Source organism: Bos indicus x Bos taurus, chromosome 19 (assembly GCF_003369695.1).
Source record: "Bos indicus x Bos taurus breed Angus x Brahman F1 hybrid chromosome 19, Bos_hybrid_MaternalHap_v2.0, whole genome shotgun sequence".
In the NCBI taxonomy this organism is placed as follows: Eukaryota; Metazoa; Chordata; class Mammalia; order Artiodactyla; family Bovidae; genus Bos; species Bos indicus x Bos taurus.
This window is the reverse complement of record NC_040094.1, coordinates 54,239,687-54,255,332: the sequence shown is the minus strand read 5'-3', so window position 1 is coordinate 54,255,332 and position 15,646 is coordinate 54,239,687. Positions and strand designations below refer to the sequence as shown.

The following is a 15,646-nucleotide window of genomic DNA, read 5'->3' as shown; positions in this document are numbered from 1 at the left end:
TGTTCTTGCAGCTGCTGTCTGGCCCCCGACCCCAGGGGTCCTTTCCTGAGAGGCAGGCCCCTCCCTTCCTCTGCCAAGAGCTGAGAGCAGGCCGCCTCATGCAGAGACTTTCCTACTGTTGGTGAAATCGATTCAATTGGGGATTTTGTTCCGTTTAGGCTCTGCTGCCGAAGCCGATTTTGTCACCTGACTTGATTCTGTTGGAGTCGGTCCCCTGTGCTGCGGGGGAGGCCCTGGCTGCAGGAAATCGGGGCGCACACCCCACCCCCAGCTCTACCCTCCCCTCCCGACGTCCTTCTCTAGAAAGATTGTCCCTCAGATGAGCTGATCTCCTTCTAGCCGCCCCTTGTCCTCTTCTCCAGGCCCACTGCTGAGCCAGGCCCCCCACCCCCTCAAAGGGCAGCAGCAGCAAAGAAAGTCCCAGCCTAGTCGGAAATGAAAATCACTCCCACATTTCAAGGGGCTCTGCCTCCGAGGGGGGGAGTTAGGATCAGGACCGACATCCTTAGGGGCTTGGAGACCTGAGGGCTGCTGACCACAGCAGGCCCCCCAGCTCACTGGGGCTGGACAGATGGAAGGGCAGTCCCTGTCCATGAGAGTGGATCTAGAATGTTCTCTGAGCATCCTCTACTATGCTTGGGGTGACCCTTCTAAAGCTGGGCTGCAGAGTCACTGGCAGGGGCCAGGGGCTGAGAGCTGCCTGCACTTCTGTCCTTTGTCCTAATTTGTGAGGCTGGTATGGGACCAGGAGAAGTCTGTGTTCAGATCACTCTGGTGGCTCAATCATCTTCTAGAATGCTTGGGCTCTAGGGCTAATCTGGCCAAGTGAAGGCCTCCTGCCCCACCAGTCCGCCCCCATCAGCACCCACCTGCCTGGATGCTGTTACCCCACCTGTGAACCCTTCTCGGGTTGTGCCTTTGGGCTGGAGACCCGGGGCCTTGGGTACCAGAATGTGATGGAGGGTTGCTGCCTGCCTAGTGGGTGTCTGGACCTCACTGCCTCAGTTTCCTCAGTGGAGGAAAGTTCCCACCTCATGGGGTGGCCTTGATGATTGATTGAGTGAAGACTTCTGATTATGCAGCATGGGGTCCTCAGCAAATGTGAGGCATCACAGCTCTTTTCTTTACCTTTAGAGGGTGGAGTTGGACTCTGGGAGGTGGCAGATTATCTGGGAGGCAGCAAGTCTGGCCTCTCTCCTCCATACTTGGAGGCTGCTCCCAATTGTGGGGCTCAGGGAACCCCAGTGATGCCCTAGAAATGCCCATGTCATCAGTATGGCTTGAGGGATGTTTGCTCTCAGGCAGGCTGGGAGTACAGTTACCAGGCATCTCCACATGTCTGATTCTCCAGTCTGCTTATCCCTCAGACACCCTTATCCTGAGAAACAGCCCCTCCATCCACTCAGTCGCTCAGCTCAAAGCCCCGGAGTCATTGTTAAACCTTCTTCCTCTCCTACCGTCTTCCCAGTCCAAGCATCAGTGAGCCACTCAGGGCTTCCTCCCAAACAGGTCCCCACTCCTTCCTTTCAGGACCTGCCATTGACTAGGTCCAGGCTTCCATCAAACCAGCCAATCCTAAAGGAAATCGATCCTGAATATTCATTAGAAGGACTGATGCTGAGGCTCCAATATTTTGGCCACCTGACATGAAGAGACAACTCATTGGAAAAGACCCTGATGCTGGGAAAGAGTGATGGCAAAAGAAGGGGCTGGCAAAGGATGAGATGGTTGGATGGAATCACTGACTCGATGGACATGAGTTTGAGTCAACTCCGGGAGTTGGTTATGGACAGGGAAGCCTGGCATGCTGCAGTCCATGGGGTCGCAAAGAGTCAGACAGGACTTAGTGACTGAACAACACAACAGCAAGGTTTCCATTGTGTCATCCGTGCCCTGGGTTCCCACCCCACCCCTCCGTGATCCCACAGCCCTGAGAAGGAGGGCCGACCTCTCCCATCTCCCATTCTTAGCTCTGCCTGACTGGCCTTCCTGAGCCAGACTTCCTGTTTCCATCTCTCTCTGTCTTCCTCTCCCTTCCTCCTCTTGGGGAGTTTCCTTCCAGAGATCTCGTCCCCTCCTTCCCAGCTGCTTCCTGCTCTCGGCCCCTCTGCCCAGCACACTCTGTCCCCAGACTGCCGGGTTGGTTAGACTTCAGAGATGCCTTGCCCTCCAGGTTTGAAGTGCAATTGGGCCCTGACACAGCTGTCCAGTTCTCTGCATAGCGCGGGGCTCCCCTTTGGTAACTTTGTCTGTGAACTAACTCCCCTTCCACCCCAGACTCTTGGCTCCATGAGCTCAGGGGCTTGTCTGTCTTCCCCTTTGCTCATCCACATCCTAACCCCTGGGACAGTGCTGACCACAGAGTACATGCTCAGTCAAGTGGGCTGAGCAAAAGGAACAGAGGAGCTACGCTGTCCACCCCGACCCCACCCCTGTTTCGGGCGTCCAGCGGGCTCTCTCACAGATGCACAGCCATCTTAGCATTTGTCCGGCACTCGCTGTGTGCCCAGCTCTCTGCCAGGTTCGGACGGAAAAGTAGATGCAGCATCAGTCCACCCTGAAGATAAGCTCTTGTTATGCCCCTCACTCCCATCTCCAGCTCACTCATTAACACCCTGCAACCAAGGGCCACACCATGAGTTTGGGTTAGAAGTGACGAGTGCTTTCAGAAAACACTAGGATAGGCGGTGAGATGACCTTGAAGGAGGCGGCTCTGGGTTTGGCCTGGCCCTAGGAGAGGAGAGTGAATATTTCCTTTAGACACAGTTATCACAGGTACAAACAAGTACCCGTGCACAGGTGTTCATGGCAGCACTGTCCTCAGGGGCCGAGAAGTGAAAACAGCCCAAGTGTTACCAACAGATAAACACGCTGTGGCCCATCCACACAGTGGAATATCACTCAGCCACAAACAGGAGTGGAGCGCTGACACCTGCCACAACACAGATGAACTCGGGAAACATTCCGCAGAGGGAAATCAGCCAGACACAGAGGCCACCGAGGGTATGATTCCACTGATGTGAAACCTCCAGAAGAGGCAAGTCCATGGAGACAGAAAGACCATTAGCAGCTGCCTAGGGCTGGAGGGTCTGGGGAAATGGGGTGTCACTGGTCCTGGGTGCAGGATTTCTTTTGGGGATGATGAAAGTGTTCTGGAATTGATTATTGTGATAACTCTGTGAATACATGAAAAATCCTTACATTGTATTCTTAATTTGTTGGGGGGAGGTTCAAGACGTTTTCATCTTCAGAGCTTCGTGCCCTTTAAATGGGTGAATTGCATGATGTGAGAATTGTATCTCAGTTATTTTTTAAAAAAGAAAAAGAGCTAGTGTTTCTGTAGCCAACTCACCTGCCAGGTGGTCCCTGAGCACGTGAGTGCACTGGCCCACTCTGCCCACGATACCTGTGATGCCGCCTCCCTTACAGGTGGGAAACTGAGGCTTGGAAGGTACGCTTGCCCAGGCTTGTGGGGGCTGGTGGGGGGGTGGTGCAGAACTCGCACGCTGGTGCATGTGGTTCTAGACTCTGCACACTCAACCACCACCGTGTCTGCCACGGGCACAAGGTGAGCCTGAGATGAGGTCAGCCATCGCCTTGCACACGCTCTGAACATCAGCCTGTCTGTTAGGTTAGGCTGAAAGTGATGGTGCTGCCAGCTCAAGCTTTGTCTGGGGGGACACTGGGGAGGCTGAGCTTCACATCCCACCAGGGACCAGAGGAAGCCGAGAGTGGCCAGGCTGCCCTGCCCCCAAGCTCAGCCCACCTGGCCCCTGGCTGCTCGCACCTCCATGCCCCTGAGCTTAGGTCTGGTTCTTTGCATTGCATGCTGCCCTGCCTGGCTCTGCCCGAACCCGTCAATGCTCTGAGGCCTCCAAGGACTCCGTGGTGGGGGGCGGGCTGCAGTTCATCCTGTACCTTGTACTGTAAATACAGATATAAGTATTACAATTTAGTTTAATATTTAATATCATCGGGTTAATACGCATTCCAAATGCCATAAATAATCATTAGCTGAGGGTTCTAATTGTGCTGGTGGGATCCGACTTCATGACTAATTTAAAGACCAGAAGACGTTCCCATATTCAGCTACCCTAAATGCCATAAATTAACCTGCAGCCCCATCTCTGTCGTCAGAACCACTGGGATGCGCCAAGGAGAGGACAGGCTGCTGGGGCCCTTTGCCCAAGCTGCCCTAAGCACACTGCCTGGCTGGGTGGGGGGCTGGCAGGCTGCCCACTGTGGGGCCTGGGCAGCCCCACGGGTCAAGGGGCAATGTCAGCTGAGAGGGTTGCCTCTCGGGAGGAGGCTGGCTTGAGGAAAGGTTGTGTTGAAGGCTGGAGAAATGAGCTTCTTGCAGAAGAAAGCAGAGGAGGAGGGTGGGCAGGCCTACTGGAAAATTCTATGGGCTCTGGGGATGCCGTGTACAAATCAGAAAGCCCTGAAACAGTCCACCTGGCAGCCTCCAGACCCTGCTCATGGCCTGCAGGACACTCCAGGAGGTGAAAGGTTGTTTCAGCAGGATTCTGGGTACAGCAACCCACGTGGGCCCCAGGATTTCTGACCCAGCAAAACCTGAAGAGATTCATGGGTCAGGAAGTAGGTTTCTAAACCCCTAATCAGGGCACAGAGTCTGGCCAAAGATTTTTGTTTGGTATGAGGAGGGAGCCTGGACAAGGATGGCATAGATTTCAAATACTCACAAAACCTCACTTTTGAGAGTGTATAGTGATTGCAAGGTGCCACATCTGGAATTGGGATTGTCCCAGAAGATCTAAGATGAGCATTGGCTGTGGGGAACCAGGCCAGCTCCTTCCCAGCCTGTGTGCTGCTCGCATTCAGCCCTGTGCCAGCCGGGCCTGAGCCTCAGCCTCGTGCTCTGCCAACTACAGCCTCACATGGAACCTCACGGGCTGGGTGAAACCTCCTGTCCCTGCCCTGCGTGGGGGCTGCAGGCCCAGGTCTGCTTGGCTGGAGTAGCCAGGGTGAGTGATACCAGAACCAGAGGAAGCTGCAGTTCAGTTCAGTTCAGTTCAGTCGCTCGGTCGTGTCCGACTCTTTGCGACCCCATGGACTGCAGCATGCCAGGCCTCCCTGTCCATCACCAACTCCCGGAGTTCACTCAAACTCACGTCCATCGAGTCGGTGATGCCATCCAGCCATCTCATCCTCTGTCGTCCCCTTCTCCTCCTGCTCCCAATCCCTCCCAGCATCAGAGTCTTTTCCAATGAGTCAACTCTTCGCATGAGGTGGCCAAAGTACTGGAGTTTCAGCTTTAGCATCATTCCTTCCAAAGAAATCCCAGGGCTGATCTCCTTTAGAATGGACTGATTAGATCTCCTTGCAGTCCAAGGGACTCTCAAGAGTCTTCTCCAACACCACAGTTCAAAAGCATCAATTCTTCGGTGCTCACCCTTCTTCACAGTCCAACTCTCACATCCATACATGACCACAGGAAAAACCATAGCCTTGACTAGATGGACCTTTGTTGGCAAAGTAATGTCCCTGCTTTTCACTATGCTATTGGTCATAACCTTCCTTCTAAGGAGTAAGCGTCTTTTAATGTCATGGCTACAATCACCATCTGCAGTGATTTTGGAGCCCAAAAAAATAGTCTGACACTGTTTCCACTGTTCGCACATCTATTTCCCATGAAGAGATGCCATGATCTTCGTTTTCTGAATGTTGAGCTTTAAGCCAACTTTTTCACTCTCCTCTTTCACTTTCATCAAGAGGCTTTTGAGTTCCTCTTCACTTTCTGCCATAAGGGTGGTGTCATCTGCATATCTGAGGTTATTGATATTTCTCCTGGCAATCTTGATTACAGCTTATGCTTCTTCCAGCCCAGCGTTTCTCATGATGTACTCTGCATAGAAGTTAAATAAGCAGGGTGACAGTATACAGCCTTGACGTACTCCTTTTCCTATTTGGAACCAGTCTGTTGTTCCATGTCCAGTTCTAACTGTTGCTTCCTGACCTGCATATAGGTTTCTCAAGAGGCAAGCCAGGTAGTCTGGTATTCCCATCTCTTTCAGAATTTTCCACAGTTTATTGTGATCCACACAGTCAAAGTCAAAGGCTTTGGCATAGTCAATAAAGCAGAAATAGATGTTTTTCTGGAACTCTCTTGCTTTTTCCATGATCCAGCGGATGTTGGCAATTTGATCTCTGCTTCCTCTGCCTTTTCTAAAACCAGCGTGAACATCTGAAAGTTCACGGTTCACGTATTGCTGAAGCCTGGCTTGGAGAATTTTGAGCATGACTTTACTAGCATGTGAGATGAGTGCAATTGTGCAGTAGTTTGAGCATTCTTTGGCATTGCCTTTCTTTGGGATTGGAATGAAAACTGACCTTTTCCAGTCCTGTGGCCACTGCTGATACACCAAATTTGCTGGTGTATTGAGTGCAGCACTTTCACAGCATCATCTTTCAGGATTTGAAATAGCTCAACTGGAATTCCATCATCTCCACTGTTTGTTCATAGTGATGCTTTCTAAGGCCCACTTGACTTCACATTCCAGGATGTCTGGCTCTAGGTAACTGATCACATCATCATGATTATCTTGGTCGTGAAGATCTTTTTTGTACAGTTCTTCTGTGTATTCTTGCCACCTCTTCTTAATATCTTCCGCTTCTGTTAGGCCCATACCATTTCTGTCCTTTATTGAGCCCATCTTTGCATGAAATGCTCCCTTGGTATCTCTAATTTTCTTGAAGAGATTTCTAGTCTTTCCCATTGTGTTGTTTTCCTCTATTTCTTTGCATTGATCGCTGAGGAAGGCTTTCTTATCTCTTCTTGCTATTCTTTGGAACTCTGCATTCAGATGCTTATATCTTTCCTTTTCTCCTTTGCTTTTCGCTTCTCTTCTTTTCACAGCTATTTGTAAGGCCTCCCCAGACAGCCATTTTGCTTTTTTGCATTTCTTTTCCATGGGGATGGTCTTGATCCCTGTCTCCTGTACAATGTCACGAACCTCTGTCCATAGTTCATCAGGCACTCTATCTATCAGATCTAGTCCCTTAAATCTATTTCTCACTTCCACTGTATAATCATAAGGAATTTGATTTAGGTCATACCTGAATGGTCTAGTGGTTTTCCCTACTTTCTTCAATTTAAGTCTGAATTTGGCAATAAGGAGTTCATGATCTGAGCCACAGTCAGCTCTTGGTCTTGTTTTTGCTGACTGTATAGAGTTTCTCCATCTTTGGCTGCAAAGAATATAATCAATCTGATTTCGGTGTTGACCATCTGGTGATGTCCATGTGTAGAGTCTTTCCTGTGTTGTTGGAAGAGGGTGTTTGCTATGACCAGTGCGTTCTCTTGGCAAAGCTCTATTAGCCTTTGCCCTGCTTCATTCTGTATTCCAAGGCCAAATTTGCCTGTTACTCCAGGTGTTTCTTGACTTCCTACTTTTGCATTCCAGTCCCCTATAATGAAAAGGACATCTTTTTTGGGTGTTAGTTCTAAAAGGTCTTGAAGGTCTTCATAGAACCGTTCAGCTTCTTCAGCGTTACTGGTTGGGGCATAGGCTTGGATTACTGTGACATTGAATGGTTTGCCTTGGAAATGAACAGAGATCATTCTGTCGTTTTTGAGATTGCATCCAAGTACTGCATTTCGGACTCTTTTGTTCGAAGAGTTAGAGGAGGCTTAGCCCAGCCTCTCTGGGAAGGATGAAGACATGTAAACCTGGAGAGGACAGGGCTTACCCAGGTCACCTGGCCAGTGCATGCAGGGCCAGCATCTAGACCCACCCTGGACATCATTACTTCCTGGAGGAACAGGAACACCAACAACAGGTTTTGACCGAGTGTATTCATGGTGCCAGCTGCCTTTGTACTCTCACCGCGTCCACTTTCTCATATGCTCCTCCCACAGCTCTAAGGTATGCGCCATTTATACACCCATTTTGGGACTTCCCTGGTGGTCCAGTGGTTATGAACCCACCTTAACCAATGCAGGGGATGTGGTTCAATCCCTGATTGGAATAAGATCTCACATGCCATGGGGCAACTAAGCCCTTGTGCCACAACTAGAGGAATCCTGCATGTTGCAGTGAAGACCCAGCACAGCCAAAATAAACAAATACATACATATAGCACGTCCATTCTACAGATGAGGAAACTGGGGCTTGGAGAGCTTCAGACACCCAATCATTAGGTGGCAGAACCGGGTCTAAAATTCCACACTGTGAGTAGGAGGTGCATAGGGGAGAGACTGGTGATGGCCCTGGGTTCTTGGGAACTGGCAGGAAAGAAGACACAGAATCAGATTAGCAGGACCTGTGTCTCCACTCCTCTAGGGCAGGCGCATAGAAGGTGTTCCATGTTTACTGACACGGTTTATACTTCCCCTCTGATGTTTATAACAGGGCCTCCTTTAGCATCTGTGCTTCTGGACCTCTAGTTATGCCAAGATTCTGGTGGGTGGAGGGAATGCCCTGTCGCAGGAGCCCTGGGCAGCAGGAGCACAGAGCTGGGCATGTAGTGAGTGCTCGGTCAGTGCTGGGGTCTGCCCGAATTAGAGACCATGTGTGTGCTTAGTCGCTCAGTCATGCTTGACTCTCTGCGACCCTGTGGACTGTAGCCCGCCAGGCTCCTCTGTCCATGGGATTCTCCAGCCAAGAATACTGGAGTGGGTTGCCATGCCCTCCTCCAGGGGCTCTCCCCAACCCAGGGATTGAACCCAGGTCTCCCACATTGCAGGCGGATTCTTTACTGTCTGAACCACCAGGGAAGCAGAGAGACCATGTAACATAGTCCAAATAACCCTGGGTGGCACTTCTGGCCAGTGCTCCTTTCCACCTTCTCTGTCCAGCTAGTATTTGCTCAATAAACACAAATAAACACAAATGTTACCTGAGGTCCCCACAACTAGCGAGGTGGGTCTGCTTTGAAATGATACGAACCTTATCACCTGGGAATTCTTGGCTCTGCTTGACCACCCTTGCAGGAGACCACCTTCTCTGAAATGCGGATGCAAATGTCTGTCATCAAGGATGTTAGGAACAGGCTTCCCTGGGGGGTCCAGTGGTTAAGAATTTACCAGCCCATGCAGGAAACTCGGGTTTGGTCCCCGAACCAGGAAGATCCCACATGCCTCGGAGCAACTAAGCCCATGTGCCATAACTACTGAGCCAGCACCCTAGAGTCCGTGCTCCACAACAAGAGTTGTTGTTGTTGTTCAGTCATAAGTCATGTCTGACTTTTTGCAACCCCATGGACTGTAGCACACCAGGCTTCTCTGTCCTCCACTATCTCCTGAAGTTTGCTCAACTTCATGTCCATTGAGCCAGTGAGGCTGTCTAACCATCTCATCTTCTGCTGCCCCCTTCCCCTTTTGCCTCCAATCTTTCCCAGCATCAGCGTCTTTTCAGCCACAGCAACGAGAGGCCTCACACTGCTACGAAGAGTAGCCCCTGCTCACCGCAACTAGAGAGGGCCTACTTGCAGGAACGAAGACCCAGTGCAGCCAAAAATAAATAAATAAATCTTAAAAAAAAAAAAAGTTAGGAAAAAGGACCAGTGTCACCTTGGGAGGAGCAACTGGAGGTCTCGGTGAACAAGAGATGAAAGACACTGGTCTAGGAGAGCTTGGCTAATCGGTGTGTGTAGGAGGGTGAGGGGCACCCATGGTGGTGGTGGTAGTGGTGCTGGAGTGATGCCCCAAACTGACTGTTAGGGGCTGAATGATGTCCCACAAATTCATGTGCTGAAGCCCTAACCCCCACTGTGATTGTATTTGGAGATGGGGCCTCCAGGGAGTTAATGAAGATGGGATGAGGTCATCAGGGTGGGACACCAATCTGATAGGGTTAGTGTCCATATAAGAAGAGAAGGAAATACCAAAGATCTCTCTGTCCCTACGTGAACACAGAGGAAATAACGTGTGAAGACACAGGAGGATGGCCACTGTCAACAACCAGGAAGAGCACCCTCATCAGAAACCACCCCTGAAGTCACCCTGATCATGGATTGCCCAGCCTTCAGAACGCTGAGAAATGCCTGTTATTTAAGCTGTCCAGTCAATGGTGTTCTGTCGTGGCAGCCTCAGCAGGCTAATACAGAGGCAAGGTGCTATTTCATGATGGGAGGGTTTGCTTTGGACGTTGGGAATGTAAATATTTCCATTTACAAGTGCAGTAGAAAGTAAAGTGAGGGCTTCTCTGGTGGCTCAGAGCAGGAGACGCGGGTTCGATCCCTGATCCAGGAAGATCCCACATGCCACAAAGCAATGAAGCCCGTGTGCCACAACTATTGAGCCTGTGCTCTAGAGCCCCGAGAGCCACAACTACTGAAGCCTGCACCCTAGATCCTGGGCTCCATAACAAGAGAAGCCCATGCACTGAAACTAGAGAGTAGCCCATGACGCAGTGAAGACCCAACACAGTCAAATTAATAAATAATAAAACTATTAAAGAAGTAAAGTGCGAGATTTTACTGTCAAACCTTGAGAATTGTGTACCACCTGTGTTATGTGGCTGCAAATCTTAGACCCAACATTCAAAGACAGGTGGTGGCCACCTGATGCCTGGGGATTAGGCTTCTAGGTGCCCAGGACTGGGTGCAGCAAGCCTGCCTCTCCTCTTTGACGTACTCCCTCAAAGCTGCTCTTGCTTCTCTGTTGTGAAGCAGGTGATGGAAGGGACCCCAGTGCAGTGTTCTTCCTCTCTTCTTCCCTCACCCACCAGCTCCCTTGGAACTCAAGGGAATGTCTTGAGAGTTAAAGCAGTGGTGTGTGTGCGCATGTACATGTGTGATGTCCTTCCCAGAATAACCTAGAGTGGCAAGGCATGGTCCAGAGGAAAAGATCACCTCACCCACAGAAGACGACCAAACCAGCAGCTGTAGATAGAGCTAGAAGTCACAAATCAACACGTGTGCGCACACACGTACACCATGAATCCATCAAAAAAGGAAGCATGCAGGCCTGTTGGGTGTGATAGGTGACAGGCTGAAGAAGAGATGAAGGGTGGTGGCTCAGGAACCCAGGGGCTTTTGGGCACAGAACACACACACACACACACACACACACACACACACACACACACACAGAGTCTGGGAATACCAGGCCTGTCCAGTTTTCCATAGGTACCTTCCATACCCACTCTGCAAGCAGTTCCAAAGGGAGGGCTTCACACTCACCTGCTTTGAGCAACAGGTTGGCTCTCCGGCATCATTTAGGGACACTTTTGGAGAGAACATACTCCTTCGATGGGTCTGCATTTTAGAGAGTGAATTTAAATTAAGGCTGTAGTTACGTAAATAGATTGAAGGAACACATGGGCTAAGGGCTCCAGAAGTTGGGATCAGGTGCTATGCTGTGTGCACCCCTTGCATCAGAGCAGAAAATGATAAACCAAAACATCCAGCTTACGCTTTTGCACACCCCCAGGTACCCCTGTGTACATGCCATCCTGAGACCAGGGACAGAGCAGGATGCCAGGGAAAGCTGTCTGTAGATGGGGTCCTTTCCTTTCCATTACAGAACAGCTGTGGTTACATGGGGCATGGCTCCGCCGTCCATCACGTACTGCTGAGAACATCCTGGGCAGAACCCTCCATAAATCAAGGGTGGAAGAGGCGGCGAACCAAGCATGTTAGCAAGAGAAAGGGCTGCATGAAAGATGAGCCACTGTCATTCCCAGACCACATGCATCGTCTCTGTCGGCAGGTGGGGTGACTGATTTAGCGGGAGCCTCGGAGCCAGACAGACCTGTGTTCCAGTCCCCAGGGCAGCCTAGTTGTGTGGCCTTGGGGACTTCCTTCCAGTCAACTTTGAACCTGAGCTTCCTTGTCAGTGAAATGAGGCAAGAGTTGCAGGGCTGGGGGAGGGACAAGGTGCTGTGATGGGAATTCTCCAGGTGCCTGGGGCATGGAAAGACGGGTGTTGGCATGTGATCAGGCCAGGATGGCCCGACTGCCCTTTGGATATTGCATCAGCATCCACAGCCCTTCCCAACCAGCATTCCCGGCTCAGCTTTTGTCCTGCCAGTGACCGCACTGTGGGATCTTGCTGAGGTTCACACCCGATGGTGTATGGATTTAACTGCTATCCTCAAGGGCTTTCAACACATCAAGAGGTGTTAAATTCAATAAGCGGCCTTGAGGGTTTTGTTTTTGAGCATATATATATATATATATATACACACACATATACATAATTTTCCCTTGGTCAAGCTTGCTCAGTGCTGGCTTTGGGTGCTCAGAGATCCTAGTGAACAAACAGTCATGAGGGAAATAAACACCCATTAGGCTGCACACAGACGCATCCACATAGGCACAACCCATTAATTTGATCACTGTGGAGCTGGTCCACGGACTTTGCTGAGACAAATGTATCTGGGTGGTGTGGGGTGGGAAGGGGACGACAAGAGAATGACATTAATTCAGAGGTTGTCGTATTGGGTTGCAGTTTTATTTGCTTCTTGAGATAGTGCTGACCAAATGCCCTACAGCTTATTACTGACCATGCAGTTCTGGAGTGGGTTTGGAAGAGCAAAGGGATGGGGTTTGGAACACAGGGAGCTGCGGGGTGGGAGCAGGGGTGAAGAAGGGGAACTTTCCTGCAAATACAATCAAGGAGAAGGTTGCTTGAAAACACAGGCGTAAAAGAAGGACTATGGGGGCGGGGCTGAGAGTGGAGGAGCCGCGGTGCTGGCTGAATAAAGTACAGGAAAACTTCCATGTCAAAATGTTTTCCCCCTAAGGGATTCGCTGATGCATTTCCTTTTTAGAAAAGGGTTCTTTTCTTCTCTCGGGAGCTTAATTTCATTCGGAATGAAAAATGACGAGAGCCAATTGGACGAGCTGCTTAGACCCAGCCTGAACTGCTAGCTCAATGCACTTCATGTTTATTTAGCTGAAAGCCTGAGTGTGAAGCAGAGGAAAGAGGGGCACGGGGCAGGCGGGGAGGATCACTTCATGGGCGTAGGGGAGAGGCAGGCTGCCAGTTCAGACAGGGTCCTTGAGCTGCGGGGAGAGGGGCCCAAGGGGAAGAGGCCATCTTGGCAGGGGGCTCCAGACACGCCCTCTCTGGGCTGCCTGGACCCCTCATCGTCTCCCTTTGAGGATTCCCAAACCTTGGTTGGAACTGTCACCCACATCTCTCCCAAACTCAGAGGTCGACTATACCACAGTGGGCCCAAAGTGGGAGGGGGGCCCATCTGACAGCGGGTTGTGGCGGGGGGAGCTCCCTGCCTAGGGGGCAGGCTAAAGGAAGAGAAAGTTGGACCCCTGCAAAGCCAGACTGACCCTCAGCTCCACCTGGAGCTCATTAGTACCAGCATCTTTGCAGTTCAAGTGGCCCGGCCAACGGTTCTTACTTTAACTGCCTGAGAAACAGAACTAAAGGGAAAGAGAGGAAACAGCCAGCACCTCGTGTGATCTAAGTGGCTCTGTTTTTAGAGCAGGTGTGGGAAGTTTCCATTTTCAGGAAAGACATCCAGGCGGGGGTGGGAAGAGAACTCATGCTAAAGTCAGGGGTATTTTGCCACATGGACCAGGAAGGAGCAGCCACCGGCGGCAGTTTTTGCTTTCTTTCCCTGTTTGGCTTTTATAGCTTCTAGAATAGAGGACAGAGATGAATGTTTTCCCATGCTAAGGTAACATTCCTATTTTTCGCAGGTAAGTGCAGCCTGGGTTTGGAAACACACCAGATCCCGGTGAGATTGGTCGTAAGTGCTGGAGCTGGAGAGAGGACCCCCTGGGGAGGACGTGCTGGCCCCCAGAAATGGGTTTCTGACCCACGCGTAGTTGAGAACCCTTCCTGATCCCAGAACCCAAGCTGTGGCTGGTCAGGCAGAAATGGTGCTCCAGCCTCAGGCTAGCCATGGCCTCAAGCTGGGTCCAGCTGTTAGAACTGAAGATTTCATAGTGAAGGTATTTTGCACTGTTCGTGGAATTGTCCCGTTCCTTTATTTACTTCTTTCCTTAGAAGTGGAAATGCATCCTGAAAGCCAGCTGATTTTATCTGCCCCACGTTTTCATGGGCCGGTGCCTGGTATGGACAGTCTTGTCTCAGACGTAGGGTTGCTCTGGAGAATGGGGTGGGAAGCCCATGTACCATCTGGGGTTTAGAAAATCTTTCAGTAAAACCTGGCTTATGATAGTTAATAGCTTTCTTAAATGTTTTGTTTGTTATGCCTAAGTTCATAATCCAAAAGTCATGTTCATAAAACAACAGCAATTACAAAAGAATAAAAAAATGGGACAGTAAGGCAATCGAGTTGGGATCCTCTTTGGCACCGAAGGCTTATAGTCATAAGGAGATGGCTGGCAACAGGCTTGCACTTGGACAGATGAGTCTGTCCATGACTTTGGGGTCACAAAGGAGATGAAGAGATGGCAGGCTTGGGGCCCTTCACTCTCTTTCAGTCCCAGGGTTCAGATGGGAGAGGAACCGTCCCAGAGAGAGCCCCCAAACTTTGTAGACAGTCATGGATTTGAAACCCTGCCCAGATATTTCTGTCTGGTTGACACCAGGGAAATTGTTTCACTTGCTGAGCCTCAGTTTTCTCATCGGCAAAATGGGAGTAGTGGTACCTGCCCCTCAAGGTGCTGGAGACTTAGGGAGGCGATGCTTGGCGAGGCATCCCATTTGCCAAGAGTAGCTGAACCCTACTCTGGGGCTGTGACCCTCTCCCAGCTCCCACAGAAAAGCTGGTACCCCCTTTTCTGTCCCAGACAAGCAGACAGCCCAGACACAGTGAACATGCCTGTGGATTCCCATCACCTTCTCATGGTCTGTGTGAACGGAATGGGGTAAATTCACAATCACGCGTTCACACTGGTTCACACGACAAGTTACGCTTGCTCCTGACCCTCTCCAGTCAGCAGTATCCCCACAGGCTGCAGCATAGAGTTGTCTCTGCCTCAAAGCCACTTTATTAAGTAATACTCTGTAGACAAATATTTAAATATACCAGAAAAGCTCAATTCTATAGGAATGCCACTGTAAGTCCTGCAGTTGCCTTAAGACCCATCACAGGGCCCCTAGCCACCAATCCCTGTCACGACTTTGCAAAGGCTGCGCTTCTGTGCACTGGCTTCCATTCAAATCCCGTGCAGATGGCCATGAGCAGGGGGCCACTGGCACAAAAATGCACCTCTGTTGTACCCCACATGCGGTGCCCTCCCGGAAGCTGGTGCCAACACAGGAGTCTGTGGCCGTTGCCAAAAAGTGGCTGTCTACCCCTCTGAGCACTTTTAGGGACTCACTGATGTCATCGGTAGCTACAATGATTGGCTCCTGTGCCACAGTGGCTGGGGGAACTTTCCAGAACTGCCTTCCTTTTAGGACAGCCTGGCAGTCCCTGGCTTCTCAGTTCAACTGAGTGGGGCCCAGGCCTGCTCTGGCATTCACATTCCCCATGCCCTCAGCTGCCACCTGCCATCCTGCCCCGAAGGGAGAGAGACCCCACTTCCTCCTGCCCCTGCCTCAGCTCCCCAGACCTCCCCTCCTTCTTCAGCTTGTTCCCAAAGGCTGGAGAAGCCAGTCGAACAGAACAAAATGCAAGGGAGGCACTGAACGCCCTGTGCCTGCTATTTATGAGCTGTGCAGTGAGAGTCTACACCCCTGGGCTGGTTCCCCTGACATGGAGCAGGGGTGAAACGCTGCTCCTTCCTACCTCGCCAGCCACCCCGG

At 50.9% G+C, this 15,646-nt stretch overlaps 1 protein-coding gene across 12 annotated transcripts in view; it reads right to left on the bottom strand.

Moving 5' to 3' along the window:
• The window catches only part of RBFOX3 (RNA binding fox-1 homolog 3), a 441,600-nt gene that overhangs the window by 162,437 nt on the left and 263,517 nt on the right, over positions 1-15,646 (bottom strand). The window contains exon 4 of one of the 12 annotated variants that reach the window (XM_027518172.1): positions 11,146-11,220. The exons of the other annotated variants lie outside the window; for them this stretch is intronic. The gene's annotated coding sequence lies outside the window, so the exon portion shown is untranslated. The remainder of the gene's footprint in view (positions 1-11,145; positions 11,221-15,646) is intronic. 12 annotated transcript variants of the gene reach the window in all.